Source organism: Pinus tabuliformis, chromosome 4_2, assembly GCF_031772625.1.
Source record: "Pinus tabuliformis cultivar Carrire ecotype Pingquan chromosome 4_2, CPIR1, whole genome shotgun sequence".
NCBI classification, from domain to species: domain Eukaryota; kingdom Viridiplantae; phylum Streptophyta; class Pinopsida; order Pinales; family Pinaceae; genus Pinus; species Pinus tabuliformis.
The window spans coordinates 1,021,743,530-1,021,770,545 of record NC_142304.1 but is presented as its reverse complement, the minus strand read 5'-3'; the positions used below and the strand labels follow the sequence as shown (position 1 = coordinate 1,021,770,545).

At 40.9% G+C, this 27,016-nt stretch overlaps 1 protein-coding gene across 1 annotated transcript in view; it reads left to right on the top strand.

Moving 5' to 3' along the window:
* MAP1C (methionine aminopeptidase 1B) overlaps positions 1–27,016 on the top strand; it is a 308,081-nt gene that overhangs the window by 18,278 nt on the left and 262,787 nt on the right. The gene's annotated exons all lie outside the window — the stretch shown is intronic.

Sequence of the window (27,016 nt, the reverse complement as noted above, 5' to 3'; positions counted from 1 at the left end):
TGTGTATCAACTATCTTCAACAATGATAGATTGGTGTACTCCTTGTAGATAGTGAGGGAATTTGTATGATTTTGCACAAAGTTATGGATATGTCGTGCACCCTCAATAATGTTACCAATCCAAAGCACATCAGAAGCAATGGATTTCAGTGCTAAGTTCAATGAATGGACAATGCAAGGTGTCCAAAACAATTGTGGATATTTAGCTTCCACAATCATGCCAGCAGCCTTGCAAATAGATGCATTATTTGTAATGATTTGCACACAAGAATCAACACCTACATCTTCAATAACTTTAATAAATAACTCACCAATAAATTGTGCATCCTTGTATTCTCCAAGTGTATCCACTGCTTTCAAGAAAACTGGACCATTCAAGGAAGACACCATGAAGTTGATGATTGGGTGTCGTGTTGGATTTGTCCATCCATCAGAAACAATGCTAACCCCAGATGTTGGCCATGATGCTATAATAGGCTCAAGCATTTTTTGCACCTCTTTTTTTGCCTTCGTCAACAATGTGGTTCTAAGCTTCTCTGAACCAGGAGGCACATACCATGATGGAGACTCGTGAGTTAGAGCTCGACACATCTCAATAAATAGAGGTGAGCGTGCAACATTAAATGATATGAAGTTTTGATAGAAAAAGAAGGCAATGGTGAGATCAAGCTCTTCCCGTTTCTCTTTTTGAAAAATCTTGTCCATTGGACCAAGTGTAATTGCTCTTCTTTTTGCTGCTTGTCCCCAATAGAACTCTCAAATGGAAATTTGGTGGTGCCTTTCCTCAAAAATGGAAGGGGGTCTTCATTCTTGGTTTTTCTTGATTTTGCAGCCACATTTTCCATACCAACAGTGGACTCCTTTTCCATTTCTTTCCTCTTTTGTAAAGGAACAACTTTACAAGCTCCAATTCCACAACCTGGTAAAGCCAACAAATGGCCTTTCACGCGGAAATACGTACTTTTGAAAGAAATGTGACAAAAGTTGCATCTCCATTGCACATTACCTCCTCCCTTCACCTTGGTGCTTGTCCCATCCTCTCTTGTGACATATTTCCACGAGGGATATTCTCAATGTTGTCTTTAGGTCCTCCTCTTCCCTCAACATTACTTGCAACAAACTCTGATGATATTGGGGGAGGAGGGGCATCTCCAATGGAGACATTCTTCCCCTTCCTTTGCCCCCTAACTGTTGCCTTTGATTGAGCCATGAATACTGTAAAAAAAATGAACAAAACATGCACAAATTTGTAAAAAAAAATCATATACAAACTGCTGTAATAGAAATGCAAAAAAATAGAGCTAAAATGCACTTACTTGGTGCTTGAATCTCCTTGCCAAACGCTCCACACCCTTAGCTCAAACTATGCAAAACTGAATGAGAAATAAGGTGAAAAAGAAAAGGAACAACGCATATTTTAAGTCTGCGGAATGCATTTTAGGGGATTCGAATCCCAGAATCGGGACACATTGTCCCGTTCTAGGATTCAAATTCCTAGCAAGTACGAATCCCGTACGGACATGCTATGTCCCGTTCTAGGATTCGAATTCCTGGCGAATCGTGTCCGATTCGCAGGATTCAGATTCATAGGGGGTTTAGGACGAATCCGGTTACTTAGTATATAAGGCTTACCTTGATGATGAACAATCTTATGCCTGAAGAGATGGAATGTTGTTGATAACGCTGGAGTAGTATTGACAGATCCTCAAAACAAATGTGCCTTTATTGTCTGAGATTCGTTGAAGTAAATGTGATGGATTGATCACTTACGACCTTTTTTCTCAAGCTACAAAACACTCAGTTATATAACTGTTTCCAACAACATGAATGCTCAGAATAAATTCCTTAATGAGAGCCAGGAATCTTTAATGAAATCCTGTCCCTGCAATTTGAAAAATGCCCAACAGATCAACCAAAACCCAAGAAAATGAAATCCTGACTTCAGATTTTCGTTGGCAAAGAGGTTGAATTATTTAAGAGTGGTCTTTCCAAAGATATTCGTTTGAAGCTGTATTTTTTGATAATTGTTTAGGTGTCCTTTTATAGATTTTTTTGCTGAGCCGTTAGAGGACTTTGGGAGGGGCTTCTAATATGAACATTGGGGATTAAAAAAAATGAATCTATTTTTTTTTTAATAAATTGATTACCTTGAACCCTAAACTATGATGTCATTGACCATATAAAGGAGACAATTTATTTAAGATTGTGATGGATACATTTAAAAAAAAGTCTCCTAGGATAATGCTCCCATGAACCTAATTAATTACCCTTAATTTAATTAATTACTACCCCTTATTAATTTCTGTCCAGAAAATTTTTCAATTCCACTAAAATTTTTAAATCAATGATTGGCTTAGTGCATATGGTCTTACCTAGTTGTAAATTCAGTGATTGGTTTACTACCTTTGGATCTTGAAGTTATTCAACTTATACGTGGTGAGATTACGGTGAGAATTGTTAAAGAGTCAAGGGAAATTATGTGTAGTGTGATTCTTCTTGACTTGATAACAATTTGTAGAGTCTTTTTACTTTTCTTGTTAGTTTAATCTTCTTCTTCTTATTAATGCATGTGTTTGTACTTCATCAAACTGCTACCAAAAACATAAGAACAAGAATGCAAGATGTTGGATCTCTGCCAGGGCCAAAACCTCTCTTCTCTTGAGAGGAAAACCCTTTAGTAAGTTTCTCTTATTGAAGCTTCTTATTGATCAATGCCAAACCCTAGACCCTTGACTAGAATATCCTCCAAGCACAAGTCAATTCCTTCCTCCTTTCTGCACTTTGTTCCCACGACACTTCCTTCTTCTGGCACTTCGTTTCTCGACACTTCGTCCTCCTTCCAACTGTTGTTAGATCTTGTTGCACTTGCTCTAGAAGAGATACCTTGATGAGACCCTTTCCTTATGATGATCCCTTCCTTCTCTTCACCAACCAATGAACTTGTATGACTGTAATGGGAGGGCTGTTATGACAGCAGAGACAACCTCCTTACCTTCACACGTGTGACTGTTTTCCTTGTGATGTTGACCTCTTCCTTCTTCGCTTGAGAGAGTTCCTTCTTCGCTTGAGTGAGGGGCCTTATAGGCCTACTTAGATTGCCCAACCAATGAAGTTATGTGACTGTGATCTTACTGCTGATATGACCACAGACTGTCCTTCATCTTCTCGCACGTGTGACTGTATTTACCCTAGAAAACAACCTCCAACCTTCGCTTATACTTTCCCTTACTTCGCTGCACTAGAGGCTTCTCTTCTTCGCTTTCTCTTCACCTTAGATTTGTCTTCCTTGCTCGCTGATTTCAGAGGAATGAGTGCGTTCTATTTAGAGGAGTGGACAACCTCTATATATAGAGGATTGTCCCTCCTTTAGGTTGACTTGACATATATATAGCTCAGATTGCTTCTTTGATGGTGTCACATGCTTGGAGGAGACTTGAATTTTCTTGGAGGTGACTTCTTTGACTATAATACATAAGTATACCTATAGTAACATGCCCTTAAGGTCTTCAACATTTTCTTTTGACTATTTGATTCACCTATAACACTTTAATATGTGTTAGACCTATTTCAATGAGCAAGAAATTCATTGACATATATTATAAAAATAATATTTTTTTCTTGAATAAATACAAATATCAAAAGTGCAATTTATAAACACTGAATTTAGTTACATTTCCTTCAACACTCCCTCTTAACTAGGGAGGTATTCATACAACATTACAAGGTGTTTGGCTATGTTTCAATCTTGAAGAATTCACATAAGAGAAGTCGGATTTGCAATCCATTTGTTATAGCATCATAATAACCAACATTGTTTCCACAGCAAGGCCTTGTTTGACAACTCCATATCTCAATAGATTAGAGCACAATGTTGGTGAGACCAATGACTTATAGACACCTTAGTCATTGTCTCTCAAGGTACATACCCACCCGGGTGTTCACTGAGTATGACCTTCTAGGACTATTCTTATCTTGGGTTCCTAGCCCTCAAAGAATATTGGTCCTCTTGCCTACTCTTGTCTTGGATGCCCTACACATCCTCAAAGAGTATTGGATGCCAGATGATTACCCAATCCTCCCATTCTTTCTTCCCAAGTGAAGACAAGAATGTTGTGTCTATCTCTTCCTCTCAATTGAGGAAGACATGCCCAAGTATCCTCTGACAAGGTACTTGTCCAAGTTCCTTTGTAATTGGGAACTTGTTATAACTCCCTCTTAGCTAGGGACTTGTCCATTCATCAACAACTTCTTCTTCATGGGATCTCCAGCTGCTTGATCTTCTTCTTTCCTTTGATGTCGTGAAGTCTTTGTTCGAACTTCTTCTTTGTAGGGCACCATCCATCGATCACTTTCCTTTCTGGTTTGTCACGTCAATGCTTCCTTTGTGGAAAGTGGCCTTCTTGTCATATATCAGGTTCTCTTGTCATCTGGTTATTCCTTGTCATCTTGTCTATGCTTCAGACTACTCTTCACATGGATGCTTCTTTGTACTTACTTGTTCCTATGCTTTGATATGGTAGCCCTTCACGACTTCTTCCTGATATTGCTTCAACATTAAATGGTACTTTTGCTGGATGGCTTCTTCATCATGACATCTTCGTAGAATCAGTTATCTACACCGTTCATATCTCCAAGGCTTTCATAGGTGTCAAGGGTCCTTCGATCTTTTCCTTTCTTGGTCAGAGTTGTCATGCCTTCTTTTGGGAGATGTCTTCAGAGTATCTTGTCAGATAGTGATTCTTGGTGATCATGGTGTTCTTCACATGCTTGATCTCTTTCTTCACTTGCTTCTTCTTTGATCGATTGGTCAACCACCTTATGCTCCTTGTGAGAACACTTCTTCGTTGCTTGCTTCTAGGACTAGTCAACATTTCTTCTCCACTTGCTTCTTACTCAGCAATCTTATACTCCTTATGTGAGTATTTCCTTTTGTTGACCTTCATTGCATTGTAGTACATGCCCTCGAGCATGTCATTGGTGAGATATTCTTTCCTACTTGATCATGTCATAGAACTATTCCCATGACTCAATAATTAACATATAATAACATGAGTAAACTTTGATGCATACATACCTCATCTTGATTCTCCTTTGATCATCTTAGCTTCATTTGGTTGTCCTTAGTGTGGCCCTTCTTGCTTCATCTTAGCTTGCCTGCATATCATCTTTTTCTTGAATCTCATGAATGGGATTGCCAATGAGACATCTGCTTATGAATCTTCTTTTGAAGATTCCATCATAGGATCTTGAAGACCCTTACTTCGCAAATGTTTCTTTCCTTTTCATGATGGAGGTCTTCTAAGATTCTTAATCATGATTGTCGGACCAGGAGGTAACTCCTCAAATCAATTCATCTTATTCATTCAGGTTGTTCATTATTATATACAAGAGGGAGTGACTGTTCAGTTCATCTCCCGGTGACTCTCCATCTTTTCTATTATTTATTTACATTAATTACAATTGTTCACCCAATCCCTATGATTAGGTGTCAACATTCCCCCCCTTAATCTGAAGGGATGTTGGTGAGTCCAAGCATCGTTCTGAATCTTTCAAGCTTTTCTCTTCCAAGCGCTTTGGTGAAGATGTTTGCAATTTGCTCATTAGTGGAACAATGGCGGAGATGGATTGTTTTGGCCTCAACATGATGTCGAATCAGATGATATTTAGTATTGATGTGCTTTGTTCGATCATGGAACTTTGGGTTCTTGGCCAACTTTATTGCCGAGGTATTGTCAATCATGAGTGGAGTCGATTGTACTTGTTTTACTTGCAAATCTTCAAGAATTTTCTTGAGCCACAATTTCTTTTGTTGCCTCAGCTGCTGCCACATATTCTGCCTCTATTGTGGAATCTGCTGGAACTGATTGTTTGCGTGATCTCCAGGAGACAGCTCTTGATCCAAGACTCATAGCATAACCTGAAGTAGATACCCCAGTTTCTTTGTCTCCATCGAAGTCTGAATCAAAGTATCCAATCAAGCTGAAGTCGCTCACCTGTGTATATTTGATTCCAAAGTCTTGAGTTCCCCAAGTACTTTAGAACTCTTTTTGCAGCAGACTAATGTTCCTCACAAGGCTTTTGCATAAACCTGGAGAGGATTCCAACAACAAATGAAATGTCTGGTCTAGTAGTAGTTAGGTAGTTGAGGCTTCCTACTAGCTGTCTATACTTTGTTGCATCCTTAAATTCTTTTCCTTCAATGGATGTGAGCTTTAAGTTTTGTTCCATTGGAGTGGTCAGAGATTGCATTCAGTCATGCCAAACCTATTCAACAAATCTCCAATGTACTTATTTTGAGAAAGGAATATGGACTTCGGATGTTGAGTTACTTCAATACCAAGATAGTAATGAACATAGCCCAAATCAGTCATTTCAAAACCTTTCCTCAATTCCTTCTTTATGGATGCAATGTAGCTTTCATTGTTCCTTGTCATCAAAAGATCATCTATATATACCACAAGATATACAATTGTTTTGCCAACCTTCTTGACAAACAAAGTTGCATCATCAAGATCATAATGTTTGAAATTGAGTTTCAGAAGATGCTTAGTTAGTTTTTCATACCAGGCTCGTGGTGCTTGTTTGAGGCCATACAAGGATTTCACAAGTTTGCATACTTTATGTTCATGTCCTTTCACAACAAATCCTTCAGGCTAGGACATAAAAACATTCTCTTTTAGATCTCCATTCAAGAAAGCAGTTTTTACATCCATTTGATGGACTTTCCAACCGTTCTGAGCTGCTAGGGCAAAGAGTGTCTGGATGGTAGCCCATTTTGTTGTGGGGGCAAAAGTCTCCTCATAATTGACCCCTTCCTTCTATGCAAAACCTTTTGCCACAAGCCTGGCTTTGTGCTTGTCAAGTGAGCCATCAACTTTATACTTATTCTTGTAGACCCACTTGCAGCCAATTGGTTTGGTTCCTAATGGAGGATCAACCAACTTCCAAGTGCCATTCTTTATTAGGGCATCATACTCCTTTTGCATCGCTTCTTTTCATTCATCATGAGAAGCAACTTATTTGAAGGAAGTTGGTTCAAAATTTGTAGACAAATTCAATTCACAATCATAAGAACATCCATATCAACCGGTGAATCAGAGTCATCTACATCACCTCCATTTTGCCGGTTTGAATTTCTAGTTCCTGTCTTTTCAACGTCACCTGGATGAACACTTTCAAGTGTCTTTGTCAGCGACTTTGAGGGACCTTTCTTAGATGGTCTAGGCTGCTCCGTTGATTGAGTTGGGACTGAATCAAGATTGAGTCTCCCAATTCTGTCAATCACATCACTCAAAGTATCATCCGTTGTTGGAGTTTCATGCGGGGGAGAGAGTGCTTCAGAAGAAGATTCCACAGGTTGATCTAGTATAGGAATCCCCCCTTCAAGATGTGGAATCTGATTATCAAATTCTTGAAATGATTTTGCATTTGCGAGTCTATCCAAGTGATCAAGTTGCCGCTCAACAACATTGCTAGTTTTGGATGATTCAAGAAAGATTACATCTCTAGATACAACAAACTTTTTATTGACTTCATCATAGAGACGGTATGCTTTGGAGGTGTTTGAATACCTCGGGGAGATACACTTACGACTTCTTGCACCAAGTTTCTTTCTATGTACCTTTGGTATCAAGGCATAACATGTGGAACCAAAGACCCTGAGATGCTTTACTGAAGGAATGTGCCCATACCACATTTCATAAATAGTCTTGTTTCTAATAGCATTAGATGGACATCTATTCTTTACATATACAACACATATCAGCCCAAAACATCAATTTTACATTTTTGAAAAACATCATGGAGCGTACCATATTTAAGATTGTCCTATTCATTCTTTTAGCTACTCCGTTTTGTTGGGGATTATAAGGCACAATTGTTTGATTTTTGATCCCATGTTGGCGAAGATAGTTTTCAAATTCATTTGAAGTGTATTCTTTTCCATTATCAGTGCGAATAGAGCCAATATGAGATTGTGCATCATTTTCAATCCATGTATGAAAGTTCTTGAATGTTTGAAAAGCATCAGATTTGTTCTTCAATAAATAAACCCAACACATTCTGTGTAGTCATCAATAAATGTCATCATATATTTATTTCCATTTGCAGAAGGAACATGCATTGGACCACATAAATCTGAATGAATGAGTTCAAGTTTTCTATGTGCTCTTGAATGTGAATCATGAAAATACTGTTTGCTATGCTTTCCTAGAATGCAAGCATCACATTGCTGAAGTTTCTTAGGAATTGTAGGCAAACCAGTGACACCATTTTTCTTCAACAAGCGGAGGCTGTCATAGTTCAAGTGTCCAAATCTAGCATGGAATAATAAACTTGATGGAAATGTACCTTCTTCATAATGAGAATTGTATGAGAAATTTTGTGCACAAGCAGAGGTACCCTGCGGCTTGAGAAGCCTTTCTGCTTCTATCCTTGTCATGACAAGTGAGTGATTTGATGCTTTTCTCACCTCAAGCTTGCCATCAAACATATGAATGGAGTGTCCTTGCTAGCGGATTTGGACCAAGGACAACAAGTTTCTAACTTTCTCCTCAGCTGTGGGAGATAGAAACATGATGCAGAAGAAAGTCTGGAAGACCAGGCAATTTGAGCCTGATTGTGCCAAGTCCTGATGGCTTGAGTTTTGATTTGTTTGCAAAGTATACTGCTCCATCAACATTGTCAGTAAATTCTTCAAAAAAATCTCTTTTAAAAGTCATGTGGCAAGTTGCTCCTGAATCAAGCAACCAATCATTTCTCCAAGAAGCAAGTGAAGTATTAAATAAGTCTTTATTTACTCCAATATTACAGTGTGCCACAACATAGTGAGCGTGTCGTCATGCAGAGTGTCTAAGCACCGCAACAACGCTCAGACCGGGCGCTGTCACCTTGAACCTCGATCTATCCGTTTAAGCTGTCTCCCTGAAGTAGGCTAAGGGGGGTAGACCCTATGGGATGAAGGAGAACCAGCTGGGAATCAACTGGCTTGGGAGACACAGCGAGGCAATCCAACACTTGATCAAAGCTTAGCGATACTTAAAATTTGATTAGATTTTAAATGCTTAAGATAAGTGCCTTATGGAGTTAATGATCTTGCTAGATGAAATGCCAATCAAGTAATTGGTTTGCTGCTTTAGGAAGATAAGAACTATTTGCAATAAAACATCTTTAACAATTACTTGAAAATAGTTGGAGAATGTCTATCATGTAATAAGCATTAAATATCTCAAGCAATGACGATAGATTTTCTATAGATAAACAATATCTTAGCAATTAAATTTCAAGAGATGCAAATGCTTTAATTAACCACGAAATTTAAAAGCTAACCAACTTTGATCCTAGGATTGAAAAATTATGCTCAATGACCCAAATCTAGGAAAATTTTACCACCTTCAAGTTAATTTTTTAAATATAAGAATTCAAGCACATTTAACTATGACGAATACCACAAAAATTCCCTTTTAGATTTTTAACTTTTAGCACAGAAGAAGCTTTAAATCCGCAAACTTAAAAATTCTTTTTCTCAATTTGCTAAGCAAGACTTAATGGAATAAATGGTCAACAAAATATTTTCAATTCTAAAGTGACCAAATACATCCAAATTGCTCAAAACTTTATATATTTCTGTTTTGTTTTTGGACTTTTAAAAATAATTTATTTATATTTATATTTATTTATTTTAGGGTTAAATGAAAATCTAAACAAAAATAAATCAAACCTAAAGATTAATCTTCATGCCTTTTTTAGGATTTTTTATTATTTTTGATTTATTAAAGTTGAAATCATAAAACAAAACTAAACCAAATTTTTTTTAATTGATTAAAATAAAAATCATAAATAAAAATGAAAACTCTAAAACAAAACTAAATAAAGATTATTAAGATCTATCCTAACACATTAAAATCAAAATGCTAACCAAATTTACCCGCATACATACAAAAATATATAAAAAAAGGGCTCGATTTAATTCTAAAACTAAAACCTAATCGTATCAAGCCAAACAATGAAAATCGAATGCTCTGAGTGTGTTTGCAGGTATGGTCGATGGCAGTGTGGAGAGGGTTCAATCAGGGAGAAACCACGCGAACAACGAGAAGGGCAGCATATATGTTTGTTGATAGACAGGTTGCAGGTTTGCGACGAGGACAGAAAGGAAACACAACGTGAGGAAATAGAGATTGCGCGCTGGATGTAGAGGAGGCAACATGAAGGAGTTTGCAGCGGATGGGTAGTAGTGTAAGGCGCTAGACGAAGACTCACACAGGAAGAAAGTGAGGAGAACGCAGAGATCGAGGAGTAGAAGAATTCATTGCAGGTTAGGGACAACAACGAAGACAGTGGGATGGTCTGCGTGAAGGGAGAAAGGACAACAAAATGGAGGCTGCGTGGAGGAAGATCGTGACTATGGGTTAGACGTAGGTTTAGGAGCGATTTGCAGGTCAGTGTGAGAGATGGTGTGAGGCAGGCGAAGGGAAGACGGTGGTGATGTCTGCGCAGGATGGGCAATTAGAATGGCAACAGGTCTGTAGCTCTGCGTACAGGAGGGTGGAGGGCGTTTCGAAAGCTGCAATGGCAGCAGGTTTGTAGCTCTGCGTACAGGAGGGCGGAGGGTGTTTCGAAAACTGCAATGGCAGCAATGGAGCAATGAAATTCGCATAAGGAAGAAGGGAGTTGTGTGTGGAAGGCAACACATAAAGGCAGCTACAGGTTGAGGGAGAGAGAGAGCGTATGGACTGCATGTTGATGAGGAGTGCTGGGAAGATGCTCTGGTAGTGTGGGGAGATGAGATGAAGGGATAGCCAAAAGGTAGGGATAAATTCCAAGGCATCAAACGCTTAAAATAAACTCGAAAATAACTATGCCTGAACAGATCCCAGAGAGCAAACCAATTATTTTTTTATTTTTTATTTTTATTTTTTTTCCAGAGAAATTAAAAAGCAGCCAGAAGCTGGTAAACCCTTTAAAATTTCTCAAAAATTTGCAATTAAAGTGATACCCCTCTGCTTCAGAATTTCTAGATAAAAACCCCACAAAATTTTTCCAGATCTGAAATAAATACCCCTGCAAGAGCTGATTCTGAGGCCAGATCTTACCCTCCAAGACCTAGATCTGACTTCAAACAAGATGTTTCCTTAGATTTGCAACCTGCAATGGCAAAACAAAATGCCCAGAAACAATATATGCAAGGATGAAACTAAAACCCCCCAAAAAAACCAGCTAAATAATTACAATATTCACAAGTTAAAGACTCTAAGCAACTAGATCTATCATTATGCCACACATATATTTTTAAATTTTAAATTTAAGATGAGGTGCTTCAGAAAACCCTTCGTGCATCCACAACGGAAGTTCTAATGATAAGCCCGGGATCAAAACCAGCTGGGCTTTTCAAAAAACGCTAGCCGAGAGTTGGCTAGTCCAACTGAAGACTTCCTCGAACGCCTGGTGATCTCAACATAGAGAGAGAAAACGACAATAAAATTCAGATTTAATGGAGATACCTGCCATTATATTCAAAAATTAAACTATCATTCAAATCCCAGTGACCAAACAAGATACCTGTGCTTAAATCACTCTTCAATAAGCTATCATCAATGGCTGAAAATAAATCTATGCATGAAAATAAAACATCTTACAACATTTCCACGAAGAGTAACACCAGCAGAAATTAACCCCAGAGTCTTTCTTTGTTTGCACATGAAAACGGTTACAAGAGAGCTTTCATTTAGCACATGACTCAAAGATCGAATGATCTTAAATAACAACTGACCCCCTATTTAAAGATAAATTTCCCAACGACTAGTTCGAGTGATCCTTGTCAAAGCGATCTCGACCGTTGATGAGGATCAAAATTTCTTTTAATCTCATTTGTCGAAATTTTAAATATTGAGGAAATTTGGAAATTTTCAGTTAAATGCATTTTAATATATTTAAAAATTAAAATTTTGCATATATTTCCTCAAAAATTTGACTTTGACTTAACCCTAGGGACCTAAGACATAAAATTTAGCAAAATAATCAATTAACTTTAGCCCCTAGACCAGTTAAGATTTAATTTTTTAAAGGATCCACGAATTTTACCACTAGAAAATTTAAATTTACCTAGGACCTAGGACCTATGAGGGGATAAATTACTTTTATAACCCTCAAGACATTTTACATCATGATTTTTTCCATTTTTTACATCTCAAGGGGGAAAACCCATTTGACCAAGACCCTCATAGACTACCCATTTTTGCGGCACAAATATAATCTAGCAGATCAAGCAATTTGTAATAAAATAACCTAACCAAATAGTTAGGATTATTCCCAAATTACTTTTAAATAGACTCAATCTAGCACACTAGGACTCCCCTAACATTCTTGTGACAAAATCCATTCCGGCTTTGGGGTAAGGCTGAAGGAAAACTTTGCCGATCATGGATCGGTGAGACAAAAAACCTTTCGGAAGGTAGATCGTCATCAAAAAATTAGGTTTACCTAGGCAATTACATACACGACACGGATCTTCTGAGATTATTTACAAATTACACATGCAGAAAGGGTTTACAATATAACATGATTAGGCTGATGATGATAGTTGGACGACACGGACACATTGATCAAGCGCTATCCCTTTTGCGAAAAAAGGGGGTGTACTGCTATGGGTTGTTGACAAGTAGTGGTCAACCTCTGGCTCTACTTGGGGACACGTTGCTGCACTGTAGGAATGTGAGAATCCAGAATTTGCATCCACGCAACACACAACAAAACATAAGTAGCATCCATATAAAAATCATCATATAACATTAAGCACAAGAAAGATATATGCTCTTCATTTATTAACTATTTAGTAACATGAAAAGTAAATCTAATCCTAAAGCAGAAATGAAATGCTGAAAAGACAAGGAGTAGGGTTAGAAATACAGTGGATGCCCCATGGCATCAGATGCGTTCAATATAGTGTGTACTGAGCATTTGCCTGCTTTTAGGCAAATTTGTCGGCTGCTTCTCGGATGTGCCATGTCCAATCCTGCATAACGTAGGACTTTTTCCTATTCGAAAATCAAGCTGCTTATGGCTATCTGATGCATCAAATCGCTTTCTCGTTCTCTTTCTCTTGCGTTTTTTCTTTGTGGAACATTCTGCTTCAAAACTCTCAGATGAAGTATGTAAGATATGCATGACATGTTTTTCTTCATTTTGCATCTGATCTTTATCGTTTTCAATTTTATTTGGGTCATCTTCAATTAACCACTTTTCAATGGAACAAATGACCTCCTCATAATAAGATGGAGCTTGTTGCAGTAGATAAGGAGGCTTTTGATCTATCGATGTCTCCCTGTTTCTTTCATCCTCTGGCTGCTGTTGAAATTTCTGTACCTATATTGTAATGTCATCCATCTGGCTAGAGTGTTCAACCTTCATATCACTGATTTCCGTGGCATGGTCTTCCTCTATGCTTAATAACTTATTCTGAAGACATATCTAACTAGCTTCCATATCTTTTATTACTTTGTCATTCTTTGCCTTTATGGTCATCAAGCAATGTTGCATAGAGTTTATCTCTTTCTTATGATTTGCTTGCATGGTAGCCAACTGATTATTATAATCGACTGTCATGATGGTCATTTCTTCATCCATAGTTAATAACTTGTTTTGCATAGAATTTCCCTATCATGATTAGCTTTCATGGTTTCCATCTCCTTGTCTCACTTTTCTAGGTGGGTGTATAGAGTTCTCATATCATTGACATAATCATTTACAAAATTTTCTTGATCAATCTCCATATTTTTTACCAGCCGCATTAATTCTTCTATAATTTGCTTATGATTTTCCCTTTCATTATTGACACCAATTTGATAACTTGTTCCTGCTTTTCCACTGTCATGGATTTAATCTGTAATAGTGCAAGTGGATGGCACACTCTGATATGGAGAATTATCTTGAAATCTTTCATCGACAGCTGGATCCTTCACCAGATCACTTTCATTTTGTTGCATAATTTTAGGGGCACAAGGCGAGCTATCTTGATAACAATATCTATCTTTAAATGCATGAACGATGTCTTGTAAAGAAGTGAAAGAATCTTCAGGACAATTATTAAACCAATTCAAAGCATCACCCTCTAAAGAAAAGACAAATAGACGCATTTTGACATCTTCATGATCATACTGGGGAGAACTACAATATATGAGCATTATACGAGAAAACCTGCATATATGCTTTCTAACAACGACTGGATCACCACCCGAGAACAATGACAATTTAGAAATGGCCACTTCCGGGATATCATGGAGAACATCAGTAAAATGACACGGGGTAAACGAATAATCCATGATGAATAATGAGGGATCAAATGGATGATAGAGAGAGACCTTTGCTTAAGAAAATCAAGAGATGAAAGAAGTGGAGTCGCCACTTGAACATGAATCTAACTCTAGGATCCAAAAGGCAACAAACAACCAGATATAAGGGGGGCTTCTTGTCTGAGAAAAAATAAATGAAAAGAAATGGAGTCGCCACCCAAACAAGAAACGAATCAAGATGTCCAGGTGCTAAAGGTACAAATGATACGATTAACGAGATGACGAAAGATAGGGTGATGAAAAGATCTAATGACGCTAGGAAATGTTGGCCGTTTGACAGGCTAATGAATGGCGAAAAAGATGAGATGATTGAAAAGATGAATGATGAATGTCGTAAAGCTCAGGCCAAATAAATCGGTCCCCAACAACGGCGCCAAAAAATGTTGTCGCACAGAGTGTCTAGGCACCGCGACAACACTCAGATCGGGCGCTGTCACTCTGATCCCCAATCTCTCCATTTAAGCCGTCTCCCTATAGCAGGTTAAGGGGGGTAGACCCTATCGGATAAAGGAGAACCAACTGGGAATCAACGGGTTTGGGAGACACAGCTAGGCAATCAAATACTTGATTAAGGCTCAACAAAATTGATTAAATTTTAAATGATTAATACAAGTGCCTTATGGAGTCAATGATCCAAGTAATTGATTATCAACTGCTGCTTAGGAAGATGAAATCTATTTGCAATTCCACAATAAAAATCTTCAACAATCGCTTGAAAATATTTGCAAAATGTCCAGCATGTAATGAGCATTAAATAATTCAAGCAATGATTATCAATCTCACTAGATGCATAAAGCCTTACCAATTAAATTTCAAAAGATACAGATACCTTAATCAACCATGAAACTTAAAAGCTAAGCAATTCAGGTCCTATAATTATTTATCACTTTCAAATAGTTAATCTTTAAATAAACATTTAAGTGCATTTAACTATAAAGAAGTAAAAAAAAGTTCACCTTTCAAATTTTAGCCTTAGCACAAGAATTATTTATTTATTTATTTTTTAAATTTGACAACTGAATTTGAGCCTGATTGTGCCAAGCCCTGATGGCTTGAGTTTTGATTTGTCTGCAAAGTATACTGCTCCATCAACATTGTCAGTAAATTCTTCAAAAAAATCTCTTCTAAAAGTCATGTGGCAAGTTGCTCCTGAATCAAACAACCAATCATTTTTCCAAGAAGCAAGTGAAGTATTAAATAAGTCTTCATTTACTCCAATATTATAGTGTGCCACAACATAGTGAGTGGATTCAGGTGCTTTACCTTTGTCTTTGTCATTAGTTTTACCTCTGGGTTGGTTTCTGCCCTGCTCAATTCTGTCTCAGGGCAACTTGCATGTGGATGCATCATGTGATCCATCTCTTTTGCAGCGTATGTAATGCAAATTTGCCTTTTCTCTGATCCGAATTGGATCCTAAACACTCTCTAAGTTTTCATAAACTCGTTCAAATTATGCCAAAATAGATTCAAGTCTTAGAAATATCAAGCTATCAGAAGGAATCCTCATGACAGTTGCAATTGTGATCAGCGTGAAGCAACGAGAACCTTCGGTCGAGCGCGCAAACCGTTGGTCCATGGTAACACGTGCAGGCGCAAATTGGCAAAATCGGAGGCTAATTCAAGAAACGGGGGTGGTTTCTAATAAAGCACTAATTGTGTATCGCAGGGCGTCCCCCTCAGTGAAGGAAAGCCCCGAAGTGCCCGAACCCGAAATGGCTATGAAATGCGGAAAAGTAATAAATTCGGTTCCGTGGATTCCACAAAATCGGCAGGATATCGGAAGGCCTCAAGGCGGTAAGCAGTTTTGGCCGAGTCCCGCCCGATGCCACACACTGAGTGACACGCGTCCGGTGGAAGAGAGAGAAAACCGCTCACATCGGACGGGTAAACATCAAGCTACTTACCTGCCCGATATGAATGACGACCATAGGATCTGGGGGGCCCAGATCAACGGCAAAGGCGTGTTTCGATAAATGACCGGATTTGACATATTGTAAAGTAAGATTACATGGGATTTGAAGTTCGACATGGACGATGAGTTGGCAGAAGAGTTGTATTTCGCAGGCAATCTTGGAGAAAATGGAAATAACGACCGTTCAAACAATTTCAAGAGAACTGACACTCAGTTTGTTATGAAATAGGTGGCCACCTCCTCGTGAAGCGTTACATAGTGATGATGATGCAGAACAGGGGAGTTTGAACGGACAGAGGAAGGAAAACCAGAACGCCGAGAAGCGGAAATGAATCGACAAATAACAGACTGGCTTCAAAATCCATGAACTGACAGAAGCAGACACTCAGAGAGAAGAGTTAGTCGAGGGAAAAGCCAAGAAGCAAAGAACAGAGAGAAGAAGCCGAGCTGACCTGAAGGCAGCATCGAGCCAGACAGAGCCAGAGAAAGTCAGAGAGTTTGTGTACTCCAGAGAAAGCTTGAGAGGTTCAAGCGAGCTCCTCGACATAGGCCTGTCATGTATGAGTTTCAGATTGGGCTCATACTACTGTGACCAATAGAGGTCAAGTACCAGTAAGGAGAGTTTGTGTACTCAAATCCTACTGATTCATATCTGTTGAGTGAGACTCAAATTGAGCTCATTGTTGTAAAGAAACTCTGCTTTGAAAACATAATAGAGAGGCCACCACTAAAAGTTGGACCAGGAGACGTAGCCCAGGAGTATTGGGTGAACTCCTTATTAAACTTGTTGTATTACATGTTTTCCTGTTATGTTTTCACTAACTGCTTCAGTTTCTATGTATTTCACAATCTTATCGATTCGTTGCATAAAGTAACATAGGCACTTCCATGCACATGAGTCTGTAATACCTTTAATTCTTGGTCCTAGATAAATTCCAGATCATTCTCTTTGAGAGTGTCTGCCCCCCCTGCCTCTGAAATTTCTTCCTCTTCCTCTTCCTCTTCGACCACCTCTTCCTCTGGAAGAATCTTGAGCAATATTCTTTTCTCTATGAGCAAGGCACACAGCCTCTTCAGAAGATTCAGGAGTTGTCTTCTTCCCAAAAGCTTCTCTCTTTCAACGAACTTTTTCACAAGGGAGTCAAAGATAATATCTTTCAGGTTTCCATTTGCTTGCAATGATTGAAGATAATTTGAGTAAGTGGGATAAAGTACCTTGAGAAAAGCTATCAGAGGAATATCCAGTTCAACATTAGTGACTTTGATATCATGCATTATAGATTTCACTTATGATGCAAGAGCAAGAGGATCATTATTTTGTAATTCAAGGGTGAAGAGTTTAATCATGAGTTGAACAACTTCAAGTGCATAGTGTGAGTCATAGAGTTCCTTCAGTTTTTGTAAGGCTTTGAAAGCATTTAAAAATGGCGAAATATGGCGACTCACCTCTTCATTTACTGATGCTGCAATTAATGCATAGGCCTTGCTGTTCTTATTTTCCCAAATGGCGAACTCCTTGTCTGAGGTAGGCTGTTCTGGCTCTTTGTCTCCATCTCCAACACACACTCCTTTCCACAACTCATTGAAAATGAGGGTGTGTTTTATCTTCCGGGACCACTCAAGATAGTTCTCCTTGCCAGTGAGAACTACTCCCACAATGGATATGATTGAATGCATTGTAAAATCTGTGTACTGTGGGAAAAAAATACTTCTGCTGCAAAATTTTACTGTTAAAAAAAAATCTGATTCTGATATGAAGACAAAGGTATTACAAAGACAACGTTATTATGAGGCACATGCACTATTATGAAGACAACGATTTTTTTTGTTTTTTGTTTTTTGTTTTTTTTCTTTTCTGAATTTGTCTACTCCTATATTGATACAAAAATAGTATTACAGAGAGGCAAAGGCCTCGAGAGGACTAGCCCAGAGAAGCGACATTCTTACCAAACCTCGCTTGAACACTGACAAAGAGGACTTGCTTAATGACTGACCCAGCAACAGAGATAAATCTAGAGACTGTAGCGGAAGACTGACTAGAGATATATCTATACCAAGACAAAATGATTGAGCCCATTCAGGTAATCAGTGAAGCGATGTCCTTCCAAAACTGGATTCTGACCCAAAAACAGTTTGATACTACACTGAGACCCAAAGACAGGAGAATGCCGCCCATGCAGGGGAAACCGGTAATTAACATTGAAGGAAACGGTTTGATCCTGAGAACTGTAAAACATGTAATCACTGTGAACCCGGAGGGAATTGAGTCTCTTCTTACAGCCGAAAAACAAAACCAGAAAGCGCAAACCTGATTAAGCTTCATGAGAGGTTGGAGGTGACTCTTCAACAATCCGACATCCATATTGGTAGGGGTCTTCTTCCTCAGAGGGATGGCCCTCTTTGCTTGAAGAACCGCCACCTGTAGGAACGCTCGGACCGGCCTGGGTGTTCATGTCCTGAGTTGCAGAGCCACCAGGGTCCTTTCTCTGCGTGTTGACAATCTGAGAATTATCATGCTTGTCCTCCGTCCTCGGCTCCAGAGATACCCTTGGAGCAACAGCAGCCGAACCAAAAGTGTCCTCTCGCAGCTCAATGGTAACTGAAGCGATGAAGGAGGAATTGCTGAGAGTGCAGGGGAACCGAAAGCGAGCCGTGTGAGATTGGGAGTGTTGAGAGCTCGCTTCTATACTAAGCTGCCCTCGACCCCGGCCTCGGCCGCTCCTGGTCACTGGATAACTGTCAAGGCAAAAGTCCGAGGCTTCAGACGAAGGGTCCGAGGAAGTGGAGGAGGGCTGGCGGGTGACGCGGCCTCTAGAACTTCCTCTTCTGCAACTCATTCTTGAGCGCACTCTGGGCATGCTGAAATGTGCAGAAGGAGCAGAGCAGACAGCTGTGGAAAAGACTGAGAAGGGGCGACAACGGAAATGGCCGAAGGGACTATGAGGAGCATGAGAACACTGCATAGAATCAGCACAGCAATCCAGAGCCAGACGATACCCAAGGCTGTCTTTAGAGCGAGGAGCTGTTGCAACACTGAAACGACAGAGCGCAGGGGAGGAGCAAACATGTAAAATAAGAAGGGCGCCATAACAAGTAAACTCGCATACTGGAGAGGGGGAAGGAGCTGCATAAATGCGGCATTGAATTTGTTTGCTGGAGACATTAAACCTTGTTGCATGCGAGGCCGGATGGCGGTAGCATGAAGCCACGCGCCCACCCTCCCTGCCGCCTTCGTACATCTTGCCATGCTACACACTCGCATCCGGGAGGGATATATCTTGTTGCACCAAGAGAGTGCAGTCTTGTTGAAGTTGTGCATCATTAGAATCACCTATTAGACCGGAGAAGAATGGGAGCTGCTGATTGACGCCTTGATTAGTCAATTTGTCTGCTACCTTATTGGCTGTACGTCGAATGTGCTTGAAGGTAATGTTGCGGGGAGCCCTGAGCCATTCTTCAATTTGTTCCAAGCTGCTTAGGAGCCGCCAACTCGAAGCAATCTTTGTTGCTGAGGAGCCTGAGTGAATTCGAGTAGCTGCTTTGATTAAGATTTGGGAATCCCCTTCTACCTCTAAAGGGAAGAAATTTTCCTTTTCTGCTATACAGATGCCTTTCCATAAGCCTTCAAGTTCTGCAGCGTTGTTGGTATCTTTCCCAAGCGAACCATGATATATGTGCAGTGCTGAGCCAACATCGTTTTTGAAAATACCACCATATCCAGCCAGCCCAGGATTGCCCTTAGCAGCCCCGTCGAAGTTCAGTTTGTAAGAATGGGAGGTAGGAGGAGACCAGTTGTAGGGAGAAGCAGAACGGATTGGGGAGCTGGTCTTGACTTGAGCTAAAAAAGTGAGATCCAAATTCCAATTTTTCAGGATGAGGCATTCCTGGGGTGAAGCTGGCAAGTCCGAGTCTTGCCACTGTCTTAGAGCTAGAGTTTCTTGCAAGTTTTGTTTGAGAAGTAGCCACAGGGTGTCAAGTGGCTTACTAATATTATTGAAGATCCTGTTATTTCTCTCCTTCCAGATACTCCAATAGACAAAGCCCGGTAGGAGGATCCAAAGGGAGTTGAGAAGAAGGCTTTGGAAAGGATGCTGAGGCCAGTTTCTGATAGTGTTTATGATATCTCCCACACGTCTGCCAGTTCTTCTGTTGCACTGTGCAATTCTCTCCCAAAGTTGTGCTGCTAATGGGCAGGTGTCCAGGAGATGCAAGATGGTCTCTGCGTTAAGATTGCAATTAGGACATCTAGAAGGCCCATTGAATCCTCGCTTTTGTAGATTATCCCAAGTGAGGATTCGCTGTTTGCTTAGAAGCCAAAGGAAAGTAGAGACCTTAGGCCAGATGCTTGGTTGCCAGACCTGATCCCATAGCTGATCCTTAGTTATCTGCGTGGGTTGATAGAGAAGTTGGTATGCTTCCTTGGTAGTGAACATACCTTTGGGCGAGTATCCCCATCGCAATTTGTCCTTTTGATCCGAGTATTTAATTTTCCTGAGTTTGAGCTCCTGATCGATCTCTTCATATGTTTCCTCCTGCCAGTTAACCTGCCAGGTGCTAGCTGATCTCCAGAGTTGAAAACCTTGAGGGGATTGCTGCTGCCAAAACTGATGAACATGGATTTGATCAGTATGCTGCATAGAAGCTTGCCAATTGGGTTTATGGAAGAGAGAGGCTAGTTTGGGAAGTTGTTGCCAGGAGTCCTCCCAAAATCTTGCTGTGGTACCCGAATGGATTTCCCAAAAGCTGTGCGCTTGAATAAATGCATTGTGTTGCTTGGCGGCATTCCAAATCAAAGAGCCAGGGGTGGTTGTGCTAATTCGGATGAGATCTTCCTGTTGACTGCCTGGCGCATATTTGGCCTGCCAGAGACGTGCCCAAGGAATGTACGGTTTGGATATCCAGTTCCACCAGATGCGAGCTCCCATAGTGTTATTGCTGTGGAGGGGATCCCTCAAACCAAGCCCCCCAGCTGATCTCGGTAGACAAACCTCAGTCCATTTGACAAGAGCCCATTTTCTGTTGAGTCCTGTGGAACCCCAAAGAAAGTTTCTTTGAAGATTGCGGATGTTTTTAAGAACCCATTTGGGGGCTGCCAATATAGAAAATAGGTACAGAGGCATGGCTTGGAGAACGGATTTGATTAGGATAAGCCTGCTAGCAATGTTGAGCGAGCGGAAGGTCCAGGAAGAGAGCCTGGTTTCTAAGTGGTCAAGGAGGGATCTCCAGGAGGCATGTTTGATAGTTGAATCCAACAGGGGAGCTCCCAGATATTTCGAAGGTAGCACAACTATCGGGAAGCCTAAAATCCTGGCAATGTTTCTCTGAGTAAGGATGGGAGTGTGGAAGAAGAAGAGCTGGGATTTGGAGGCATTGATGGTGGTGCCAGATGCTTCTGAGAAGAGATTGAGCAGGGACTTAAAGGCAGAGGCCTCTTGAGCTGACGGATGGCCGAAAAGCATATTGTCATCGACAAACTGTTGGTGGGAGATGGGGGGTAGACCATGTAGAGAAATGCCCTTTAAGGTGTGGGAAGAGATAGCAGAATGAAGAAGGCGACTGAGACCTTCGGCCATGAGAACAAAGAGGAACGAGGAAAGAGGGTCACCTTGTCGAATACCACGGGAAGGACGAAAGGGCGCAGAGGGAGAGCCATTAAGCAGGATGGAGAAACAGGGGGAAGAGATAAGATTCATAATCCATCGAGTCCAAGTAGCACTGAAGCCAAATGCTAATAACATTTGATTGATATAGGTCCAACTGAGTTTATCAAAAGCTTTAGAAAGATCTAACTTGAGAATCATACCTGGCTTTTTTAGTATCTTGAGTGAGTGGATCACTTCATTTGAGAGAATGATACCGTCCATGATCTGGCGCCCTTCTACATAGCCTGTCTGCTCTGGCGAGATGAGGATAGGGAGAAGAGGTTTGAGCCTGTTCGCCAGGACTTTGGATATGAGTTTGTAGATGACGTTGCAAAGTGCGATGGGCCTATACTTGTCAGGCGTATTGGATTCTTCCGCTTTAGGTATGAGCGCTATGAAGGTAGTGTTTAGGGAAGGAAGGATCCAATGCATCGATCGCGATTCCTCCACTAGCTCCCAAACCTCTGTTTTGATAAGCTCCCAGAACACATGAAAGAAGTTGGCTGTGAAGCCATCGGGACCAGGCGCTTTGCCATCCTTGAGCTGGGCCATAGCATCCTCCACTTCCTGCATTGAGATGGGCTGGAGAAGCATATTGTTGTGGTCCGCCGTAATAATTTTTGGAATATGCTGCGTGATTGATCGAATGGCCTGGTTTCTACACCCCGGAGGTTCCCGAAGAATGTCCTGAAAGTGCTCTTTGAACTCCTGTTCCACTTCTTCATGCACCTCCAGTCTCTCCCCTTGCCGATTATTAATGAAGGCGATGTTATTGTGCATTCTCCTTTGAATAGTTGACCTGTGAAAAAATTTTGTATTCTTCTCCCCTTCCTTAAGCCATCTGATCCTGGATTTTTGTCGCCACAGGATTTCTTCTTGCTGCCTTCGTTCTTCGATCTTGGTTAAGAGGACCTTCTCCTGTTGCGCATAGTCTTCCGTTCTTCCCTCTGAGATAATACACTGTTGCAGTGTATTCATTTGCTGCTCCAGCATTTTCCGGTGATAAAAAATGTTACCAAACTGATTGCGATTCCATGATTTGAGAACATGTTTAAGGTATTTTAGTTTTTGTTGAAACTGGAACATTTTGGCTCCTGCAGGGGGAGAGAAGGAATTCTAGGCCTTGGTAACTACTTCTTTGAAGTTTGGATGAGAAAACCAGAAGGATTCAAAGCGAAAAGGTCTATTGCATTTGGAGCCTGGACGCGACCACTGTAGCATTATGGGCCAATGATCAGAACCCACTTGAGGCATGATGGAAGCATGAAAGTCCCCACCCAGGTGAATGGCATTATCCGATATGAGGAATCGATCCAGCCTAGAAGCTATATGCTGTGGTCCCCTTCTTTTATTGGTCCATGTATACACACCATTAGAAGTCTGAAGGTCCATTAACTGATTTCCGTGGATGAAGTCTTTGAGGCCGATGCTGTCACCTTCCAGCCTCGATCTACCTCCTGATTTTTCCCCCAAAGCTGTAATTATGTTGAAGTCACCGCCACATATCCAAAGAGGATAGCTCCTGTCAGAGTTGAGAGCTGTGAGTGTGTCCAATAGATCCAACTTTTTCTGTAAATCTTGTGGGAAATACACATTAGAAAGATGACCATGAATATTGGTCCCAATTAGGTGGAAGGTTGTCTGAATAAAGAAGTGTGAGGCGTGAAAATCTTGAAGGGAGAGTACTTGAGGGTTCCACATGATTGCTAGCCCTCCTGAAGCCCCAGAAGCATCCACTGAGACTGAGCGGCATCCTGACCAGGCTTTATTTAGAATCTTTTCCAGTACAGTGCTATTGCCTTTTGTTTCTTGTAGAAAGACTAAAGAAGGCTTTTCTTGCTGGATCATATTTTTTAACATTCTGTGTTTTGCCGGGCTGTTAAGCCCTCTCACGTTCCATGAAATGAGCTTCATGAGGAACAGTGGGGAAGAGATTTGAAAAACTTGGTCAGCTTGGGAAATCTACCAGATTCCACCAGCATTTCTCCAATAATAATGGTCCTTTGCAGATCTGTTTTGCACCCGCGTTTCTTCGTGTCTTTCAGTATTTTTTTTCCATCCCAAGGACTGCCTGCCTGAATACCAAGACATTTGTTATGCTGTGCTCTGGCTAAAACTACTTCAAGTCTTTCGATTTCCCGGGGGGGTATAGCATTGAATTCTTTCTGTCTACACGCTGCTTCCAGTTTGAGAATATCCAGACCTTCCAGATCTACGCTTTCTGGTTCCTCATCCATGTGTATCGGTGTGTTCTGATCCTCCTCGTTTGACTTTTGATGGATGCTGAGAGCTAGAGCTGCATCTATCTCCATGGTGGAAGATTGAAGGGCTATATCTGGATCTATCTTCTCAAAGGAGGTTGAGGCGGGGATGCTGGTGAGATCGGAGGCTGAGAGCGGAGCTGAGGATTTTGGAGGCGGGGTGGAAGAGGAAGGGGATGGATCTGAAGGAGGGCTTACAAGGTGATCCTCCATGGTATTTTGAGAAGTCAGGATTGCGAAACTGTTCCTTGTTTCCGGTTTCTTGAGATTGTCTGGGGCAACTGGAGGTTTCTTGGCATGCTTTCTTCAATTGGAGACCTTTGTGAATCCCTCAGCATCTTGGCTCGTCTCAGTGACAGGGGCTTTGGACTGAAGATTCAGAGGGAAATCCCTGAAAAGATGGCCATGTTCATGGCATTTTCTGCAGCGAAAAGGAACATGCTCGTAGTCTATTGTCTGAACCCATTCAAAATCGTCATGGAATAAACTTACCAAGTCTGTGAGTGCTTTAGCCAGATGCATGTGAACACAGATCCTAGCATAGGAGGTGTATCTTCTGAATTTAGTTTCCTCAGCAACTTTGATGAAAACCCCCAGGCTGTTGCCTATGTCCTTTAAGGTCTCCTCATGCCAGTATTCCAGGGGAAGAGAGTACATACGAATCCATACTGGAGCCCAATTGAAATCTTCTTTGTCTGGATTGAACCTTTCTATCCAGTCACGAAGGTACAGGCCTGAAGAGTTGAAGAAGTACGGGCCTCCCTCGAAGATGCGAGTCTTGTCCTCCAGACAGTTGAAAGTAGCAGTGAAGAAGCCTTTGGGACCGAGCTGCAGGGTAACTTGTCCTTTAGGCTTCCATTTGGAGGCGATCCATCCTTGCAAGGCCTTTTCAGTTGGCCAGAATCCGAGGAACTTGCCTATGAGTGCATGATCCTTCATATATTGGATTTGGCTGTTTATTCGGTGACTGGGGAGCTCTATTTTGATTCTTTCTGCAGACTTGGGGATGCATGTTGCAGAAGACGCCTTTGGCTGTGACGTCGAGGCATTCTGGTCAATGCCTTTGTCTTTGGCGGCCGCAGATCCTGCAGCAAAGTCACCAGCGTTGTCGATGGCAGGATCGATGTCATGGGCAGTCAGAGGGGTGGAGCCAAGATTGATCTGTTTGTCTGCGCTTACTGAAATGTCAGAAGAGGGACCGATGGGGGAGGGGGGCCGAGCCCACCCCTCCGGAAGGCGGATTCATGGTGAGGAAATCAGCGGAAGTGCAATGGCAGGATAGCCGTAAGCGTGGAGGAGAAGGGCAACAAGGTTACGCTAGAACCCTAGCAAGAGCATCGCTCGGCCGCCATCGCTCCGAGAGTTTCCATGAAGACAACGGTATTATGAAGAGGAAGACAACGTTATTATGATGGAAACGCAGTTGAAATAATACCAAAATAGGTAAAAATTTTGAAATCAAAGGCAAAAACCCTAAAACTCCAATCAGGCGGTCAACATGACTGCCCCGCCTGCCTCCTTGATCTCCTTCTCAGCTAGCTTAGAAATAAGCTTGGCCTTCATGACGATGGGTTGCGAGGGCAACGTTCATTGTGGAGCATTTCCATTGCCGCGCCCAGTCATCCAACAACATGAGGGCAACGGTTCCATTCCCGCGCCATTTGATCCTCAGACCCGTTAATACGAGACAATGCAGATGCCTTCACACCGTCAAGGCCTCTCAGACGGCCACAGAGACGTCAAAACTCCATACAAACCGCAGTGCCTGCTCAGAAATTCTCCGCATTAGGAACTCTCTGCTGTCAAGAGAGCGAACGACGTCGAGGTCGCAGAAGAATACCTCACTCGACTGCAACAGACGGAACCAGACCAGGAGGAGCGTGAGCGTTTTGGATCAATGATGATCCTCCTGTAGGTGTTAGCATATCAGGAGTAGCAACAGTGTATGCATATCAGGAGCAAGAGCAACGTATGCATATCAGGAGCAGAAATTTTATAAGCATGGAATATGTCATTCGCCACAACCTATAATTGAAAAATGAAACGACTAACGACGCTTAGATGTGAAAAGTAATGGTGACAGGCGTAGCGTATGGAGGAGGGAAAGCGTCAGGAGATAATAGTGAGTCACAGGTGATATGAGAGAAATGTCAGTTTGCAAAGGATTCAGAACATAGGCAGAATGGGTAGAATAGGAGTTACAAATTAAAGAGGGAAGCCAAAAATGGCGCTGGCTCTGATACCATGTCAGACTAGGAGGTAACTCCTCAAATCAATTCATATTATTCATTCAGGTTGTTCATTATTATATACAAGAGGGAGTGACTGTTCAGTTCATCTCCCGGTGACTCTCCATCTTTTCTATTATTTATTTACATTAATTACAGTTGTTCACCCAATCCCTATGATTAGGTGTCAACAATGATCAATTTTATTTCATTGTGGATGAGGTCCTATTATAGGTATGCTCCTTCTACATGAATATCTTGATCTAAATCTACCATGCTCCTATATTCTAGAATGTATTTTTAACCATGCATTTTGTTCTATTTATAAATGCTCATTCTACATGAGTATTTTTGAACTCTATGTACATCATGCTTCTAGATTCTAGAAAATGTTTCTAGCCATGCAATTTTATTCTATTCCTACATGCTCCTATACTACTCAAAACTTTGAAAGAAGACTTTAAGTAAAGAAGTAGACTTAGTCATAGTAGAGATCCGGAGGCTCTTCTTTTGCTTCTTTTCTTCTTCTTTCACCTCTTGAGTCATGTGAGCTTCTTCCCTTTTTCTTTTGTTGTTGTTGTCCTTCTTTAGTTTAGGACATTTCCTTTTGTAGCGTCCATATTTTT